Source organism: Melanotaenia boesemani, chromosome 8 (genome assembly GCF_017639745.1).
Source record: "Melanotaenia boesemani isolate fMelBoe1 chromosome 8, fMelBoe1.pri, whole genome shotgun sequence".
Taxonomy (NCBI): domain Eukaryota; kingdom Metazoa; phylum Chordata; class Actinopteri; order Atheriniformes; family Melanotaeniidae; genus Melanotaenia; species Melanotaenia boesemani.
The window spans coordinates 8390989-8397907 of NC_055689.1; the positions used below are offsets into that span (position 1 = coordinate 8390989).

General features: G+C 40.9%; 1 protein-coding gene across 1 annotated transcript in view; it reads right to left on the reverse strand.

Moving 5' to 3' along the window:
• LOC121644329 (complement component C8 beta chain-like) overlaps positions 1-4390 on the reverse strand; it is a 71234-nt gene extending 66844 nt beyond the window's left edge. The window contains exon 1 of the mRNA XM_041992205.1: positions 4156-4390. The gene's annotated coding sequence lies outside the window, so the exon portion shown is untranslated. The remainder of the gene's footprint in view (positions 1-4155) is intronic.
• Positions 4391-6919: the final 2529 nt, after the last annotated feature.

A 6919-nucleotide genomic window follows, 5' to 3' on the forward strand; every position in this document is an offset into this window, starting at 1 on the left:
GCAGGCTGACACTCTTGGCTTCATACTGAACACTTCAGTCACTCATCAGATGTTACAGACCGAGGCACAAGGATTACCAGCCACCCAGCTATGCCCATTGGAAAGTGTTGTGTGATGGGCTGGCAATTCATTGCCCCATTTGACTCCAGTAACACACGCTATAATGTTGGGGTCGCCTCATTGTTGCCAGGGACACTGTGATATGGTTGTGGGAATACACTTGAGTTCAACAGGGCTGAAGTGCTGCTTTTGTATGATTTACACATAAATATAAATTGGCTTATTATCATCTAAATGAAATGTAACCATTAAATTGGCTTTGATTAGCAACAATTACTGACATGTTTTTATTAGTCAGGTAACTTACACTTTTCGTTCTTTTTTATAATGTGTAGTTTAAACAATCCAAAATAATTGTGCTGCAGCATGATAAGGTTTGATGCTTGTAAACAGAACGGCCCCATATTACTTGCATTGGGGATATTAGAGAAAATTGAATGAATTCATATTTAATAAGACATGAAATAGAAATAGAGTTGCAATTTTTCAGCCTCATTAAAAAGGGGGAAAAAAAACAACCAGGGTAATATCTTCAATGCTGTGGTGGTTAGGGTAGTTTGGGGGGGGGGGGGGTTAAAAAAGTATAAACCTTTGTCCAATTTTGTTTCTGGAGCAGTTCCAGCCCAAATATACAGGAGAACAAAGTGATCGTTTAAAGCCTTACAAATTTCAGGTTTCATATTTTGCATAACTGCTTGTTGGTGCCAATGAGAGGAAATGGAGCTTTGGTCCATGGATCTCCTCTGTCAGAGGTGAAATGATGTTTTAAAGTTCTTTATTGAAAGCAAATGCCCAAAGACTTGTGTATAGGAAGCAGGAGGCTTTAGCTTGACACCTCAATTTGGCTTAAAGACTGGAAACAAGAGTCCTAACATTTGGGCTTTAAATTGCTATGGAAAAGGGTAAAATCAGCATCTAGTTCTGCATCAAATAACTCTGCCAGTTGAGATAATCTGTGGTATCAATCAGCTCCAGCTATGATTGGCACTGATGAAAGTGCAACACCTGGGAGCATATGTTCATTTTGCTGAGGGTGCTGCTGCACTGAGGGCCGCGAGAATGGGCACAGCTCTTCCCAGAAACACCAATTTATCAACCGGAACTGACTGGCTGGCTGTAGTAGTAGTCAAAATAATTATAAAATACATTAATTATATGTCAAAGTTAGGCTATTCAAAGTGTGCTCCACCACCACAACCTTACAGTATGTCCTCCCTTCATGTTGTAGCTTACAGAGTTGTACCCTGGGAAATATGTTGAAAAGTATGTTGTAGCTTTCTGAGGATAGATACACAACCACTGGCAATGGGAAGGAGTGAATTCACTTATTTTAGTGGGAGTAACTGGGTGTAACAATTAAGTTTACTGTAAAATTATATTAGACTGGTGGCCAATACCAAATGGAAAGTTTCTGTCCAAACTTATCAAATTATGTATCTAAAGTTTAACATTAAAACAGTTTGACAGTTTGCTGTTTAATCTGGATTTTCCAGCTATAATTCTAAGACTTGGGGGTAAATGTTGGTGTTTAACTTACTCAACTAGGAACTAGTCTGACACATGCAAAAAACTTTTATTCAAACTTCCCATGGTGAAGATTGGATATCACATTTGTACTTCCACAGCTCCTATTTTGAGTTCTTATTTCTGACACATTTTTGTTGCCCTAACACGACCTGTTCTGAACTTTATTTGCACCTGTCATGCTGATTGCACTCCCAGTGGAGCATGTGCATCATTCAGCTTCCTACAATGCACCACTATCAGAATAATCTCACTCTTTTATCCAGCCGAGGCACTCATCATCACCTCTGACCTGCCTCTGCCAGAGGCCACATCGTCATTAATGAATAGATTAAATGTGATAAGCCTTCCAGCTAAATGAGAACCAAGGCATAATCTTGCAAGCTCGTTAAAATTACTTTTTATTTAAATAAAATAAAATAAATTGAGGCCACTCCAGCAATTGTGCGACCCACACTGAAAAGCTGCATTCATGTCACTGGGACTCCTTCTCATTACGCATATTTTAGTTTAAGTTGAGGTAATGTTACTGCAGTAGAACAGTAAATGTGGTCGTTTACCAGCCTTCAGGTAATACAACAGAAAAGAGCAATGTCATGGTAAAATTAAACTGAAAGAGGGTTGCAAGCAGGAAAATGATGATCCAGAATCATTCCATTTGTGCTCAAATTATGCAAAAATGTCCAATCACTTTCAGCGTTTTAAAATAATTGCAAAAGAGGAAAAGGCAATTTGGTCTTAATTGAATGAAGGATAACTTCAGTGTGTTGCATTTGCTATCATGAGCTAAATTAAGTGTCTCAATTCCACTGGGAGTGACCCAACAAAGAAGCTCTTACTGAAGAAGTTAATGCTCTCTAGTGTTTTGTTTAGCTCCATCTTAAAACCCACATCACATACTGGTCTGCTAAGAGCTGTCTTGGGATGACAACTGGAAATTGCTCTATACAGTATGTGTGTTTTGGTGGTGTGTTTCTGTGTGTGTGTGTGTGCGTGCGTGTACAGACCCCTACAATTTAGCCAGCGAGCACAGCTTAGGATCTGTTGCAGAACATCCTCGGTAAGGAGATTATAAGAGGCAGTTTGGCCAACTGGCTGAAGTAGCACATGAACTTTGGCACCAAAAGGCAGGACGCCGATTCACAACACATGCATGACTTCACTGGAACCAACAAGATGCAGAGTACAGTAAGCCAGCCACATTACTTCATCAGCATCTGGTTCTGCAGCTGCTAGCAGTTGTGTTATATTTTTACGCAGCAGCAGCCACGTCCATCTCCTTTTGTAGGCCTGCTCTTACATGGGCACTCAAGCAGAAAACGTGGGGTATCATGAGAGGCATATGGCCCAGTAATGAACTCTGCATTTGAACTGGTAATACTGGCACATTTTCAGTTTTACCCGTGAGGGTGGGGGCTTACAGTCATAGAATAAAAGAAAAGGAGCCTAACACCCTATCCCTATTATTAAAAAGTACATTATTTAACACTGAGCTGTGATAGAACATTAAAAGAGGAAAATTTGACCCATTCCTTAAAAAATCTGATAGGGTAATACAATCTAAACACAAGGAAAAGTTTCATCGTTGGTTATTCCAGAGTGAAAGGAAGAGAGGATTAAAGGATCCTGCGATCTTAGCATCTCTCATCTGGAAAATCCAAAAAACTGGCGCAAGTGCCAGAAATGACGCATTTCTAGACGCTGATCCACGCCAGGAGCTAACTGAATTGTTTCCGCCCACAAGATGACCCATGAACTTTCGCTGCTGACCATTACAAAGACCTACACGCTGGTTTGAGGCATATATATATATATATATATATAGATATTTCTTCTTTAATGGCTCATTGCTACCGGTCAGAGCGGCGCTGATGCGCTGCGCTCTGCGCTCCCATCCAAGCATTCATCCACAGGTCCTCAGCACCCATGCAGCGTTTTCTAACCTCTGATCAATACATTTATCAACATATGCGTCATCATTCACCCATCCACCTAGCATTAGGTTAACACACAGACCTTTGAAGATGATTTACTGCTGTTGCAGCAGTATACCTCTTAATTTGAATATTTGGGGAGGGGGGGGCAGCTCACTGCCGAGGTGGAAAGAGCGTCCCCCCCGCCTTTTTTTCCTCCTTAAATTGAATCTTTAAATGGCATCGTGTTACCTAAACAAACACAACCTCGATGTTTAGCTCTGGCATCAATGTTTTTAACCATAACGTCAAATGTCAGCTTTTGAATTGTGCGCAATTTAATATGGGACAGCAGGTTATTTGACAGGCTACCGGCGTTTGTGCTTTTACAGGACTCCACATTTAAATCCACCCCGACGGATCAGACTCACCAGCTTAATTTCTAACCACATTTTGTATCATTTGAACTCTTCTATATATGACTGCCCCCTCTGTCTCAGGCATCCACGGACCGGTCCATAACCCATTTCCATTCAGCGGCCAACGCATCCTGTCCATAAATCTTGACACGTCGCTGAGCTTCCTCGCATCCTTAAACAGCTCTTTAGCCTCACAGTTTTTAAAAGACTCGTTTTCATGCAACTGAGATGTTACTCACCTGTTCTCAGCAGATGTTTTCCTGAAGTGTCCCATTTATGCGTTTTAATCCACATCATTCGTGCGCTCTATTTTTTTCTCCCCAATGATGAGTAAGAGGGAGAGGAAAGAGGGAGAAAGCTAAGAAAATCCATTTGTTAATTCCATTTTGCCAGACGCACAAGGTGAAATCAAATTGCCTTTGCTTTTTATATGTTCAAAATTCTTCCATAATTCTGAAAAATCCTGCAGAGCTCTTTCTTTTTCTTCTTCTTTTTTATATTTTTTATCTTCTTCTCTCCAGCGCTGAAGTTGCCTGGTTACCCCCGTTTCTCATTCAAGGAGTCTGAAGCGCAGCGTACAGCGGCCAATCATAGCGGCAGCCCGAGAGATTAACTATTTCTTGGCTTCACTATTCTAGTTTCAGGCTAAAATGAGGAGAGTAGGCGGGGAAAACTGGGCCCCCAGTGATAGGGAAAAAAATTAAAATGCACAGAGAATAATGTAGAGAGAGACAGGGGGGATCCGTTGGAGGGAGAATGCGTGGAGGGGGAGGGGACATATAGGGGGATTAAACATTTTCGAAAAATAAAGGATTCTGTAGAGGAGGAGGGACCAGTTGCCACTTATCACAACAACAAAGAAGTAAGTGAATAATATGCCAGCTTTCCAGGCTGTTATGTAAACTGCAGTGAAGCTGCGGCTCTTCCAGGGGACAATCCGTCTGTAAGGAGCGTTTTCATCCCATTTCTGAAATGCCTAAAAAGCAATCCATCAGGGTAATTGATCATTCCCTCTTAACCAGCCATCCATCAAGAAAGCCCCCCTTTCCTCCATCACCCCCTGTCCCAGTCCAGTCACCTCATCATACCCTGTATTGATTTCAGTTCCAGCCCCCCTTTCAGGTGGGGTTAAAGGTGTAAGGGAGCGCGCCAGGTTCAATCACTGGTACACAGCACGAGGGGGCTTATAATGACCGCCCACCTATCTGGCCTGTTCTCTGAGGGAGGGCTTCTACATCCAGGTCAAGCCCTCTAACACACACCTAGCAGTGTGTAAGGCAGTGTCTGTCTGCCGCACTGCTGGCTACAGACTGCCCCCTCCCTGTAGGGTGCCATGAAGAAGGGCTGTTGCATTATGGGGGATCAGTAGGGGTCCTGACAGTGAGACAACAAGCTTCTGAAAGAGACAGCAACCAGTGGGTGGGGGATAACTCGAGTGTTGGGAATGCACACTCAAGGTGGGGAACATTTCAGCAGATAAATCAGAGTTTTGTTTTGTTCTATTTTATACGTCTCGTTCTTAAAGTTCCTCTTTAAATATTTCCCTCACACACACTGCAACGATAAGATGTGCCAGTCATACATGATTCATGTTTGAGTGCAAAGGGAGTTTACATTGATAAAAATAAAGTTTTTCTTCTCTATTTTTATTTTTATGTTGCTGTGACAGTAAAGTATACCTTTCAGTTCTTTTAGATATAAAAACATGCTAAGAAGTCATCTGATCCTTACAGCTTGTAAAATCACAGTACATTCTTTTTATTTATATAGGAATTAAGTAGCAGCCAAGTCTTGCTAAACAAATACACTTGATCAACTGATCATAATCAGTGCAATCACCTCTAAAAAACAAAAGTTTTGGCTGTTTGCTGGTTTGATGCAATACGACCGTATCAAATAAATATTAACCAGCAGCATTCGCTGATGTCATCCTACTTGTCAACTGGTTAATATCATTGGGTTACATATGCATTAGAACTATATCTTAGCCTATATGTTTGTATATTTAAAGAAAAAACAAACAGCACAAACATCCCTGCCAACTCTCAAGCACAGTGATGGAGGAGGGATGATTTGGGCTATTGAGTCAATCCCCAATGTGAGCCCATCCGTCCAGTAGATAAACATTAGTCAACAACTAACTGTTTTAACAGGGCAACGATCCCAAACAAACAAACAAAGCTACAACCAAATGACTAAAAAAAAAAAAAAAGGAAGGTGCTGCAGGGATTTTGTCAAAGTCCAGACCTCAGCCTGACTGAAAATTTGTGGTGGGACTATCATGATGCAAATCTTAATGAACAGAAACAACCCTGCATGACAAGTGTCAGAATACATAGATATCTATAGGTGATACTTCTCCAAGTATCTGAAGAATATAGACCATTTCAGACAGGTGGCATACCTGGTGATATACTGACAGAAGATACTGCATGAGGACATATATTGTGTCCGGATACCAGATGTGTCATATTTTTGTCACATACGAGTTCTGAATATTGAGGTCATGTCTGGAAATATCTGAGGTCAATATGCTGAAAAGGGTCAGAATCCTGAAATCTCTGTATATTTCTCTAAGTTTTAGAAAAATCCACACTATTTCTGGCACATATCCAAAGTTTGGTTGACACGTGCCTTACTTGGTGATATACTCACTCAAGTTACTTCATGAACACATATATTATGTCCAGATACCAGATGTTGTAAAGATGAGTGCCCCAAGATTCCTACAAACCAATGTAAATAAAAGTGTTAGATGATACCGAATCATGGAAAACGTAAACTTTGTTTGTGTCCGGTTGATTATTTCTGTTGTAACAATGCCTCTTGGTAATAAAATCTTGTACTGTTGGAAGTTTATTTTCTTTTTAAACTGTGCCACATTTGTAAAGAAAATGCATTGATGGGATGAGCAGCAGAGTTGAGTATGTGGGCTTCACCCACGAAAAACTTGCCAAATCTTCTCTCCCAATGCCAAACAGCTGATTCGATTCTTGTTTGATT